This window comes from Hypanus sabinus, chromosome 10 (assembly GCF_030144855.1).
Source record: "Hypanus sabinus isolate sHypSab1 chromosome 10, sHypSab1.hap1, whole genome shotgun sequence".
NCBI classification, from domain to species: Eukaryota; Metazoa; Chordata; class Chondrichthyes; order Myliobatiformes; family Dasyatidae; genus Hypanus; species Hypanus sabinus.
Window position 1 is genome coordinate 112,525,460 of NC_082715.1, and position 383 is coordinate 112,525,842.

The following is a 383-nucleotide window of genomic DNA, read 5'->3' on the forward strand; positions in this document are numbered from 1 at the left end:
AAGACCAACACTGGGAAGAGGGTTGACATAGCAGCATAAGATTGAGCAGGAGTTCATCCATTAATTTTATTCAATGCGAGGTTAGTGACTTAATTCTGCTGTTTCTTTTATTGCTGAATCACAGAGAGTGAGAATTCATCCTTTCATCTACTGAGGCCATCTCTCCTACCCTGGTTGCAGAAGTCAATAGCCCTAACCTGAAGCTACTTCTGGGAGTCAATGCCAATTTCTACAGCTCTGCTCCACTCTGGAGGAAGGATTTTCACACTCCTGGGCCAAAAATGTTGGATTTTTGTTTAACTAAATAAAAGTTGTACAAGTGACGTGCATTTATTTAACAATCCAATAACTCTTTCAAGCAATGAGAAATCAAACAACAAAAA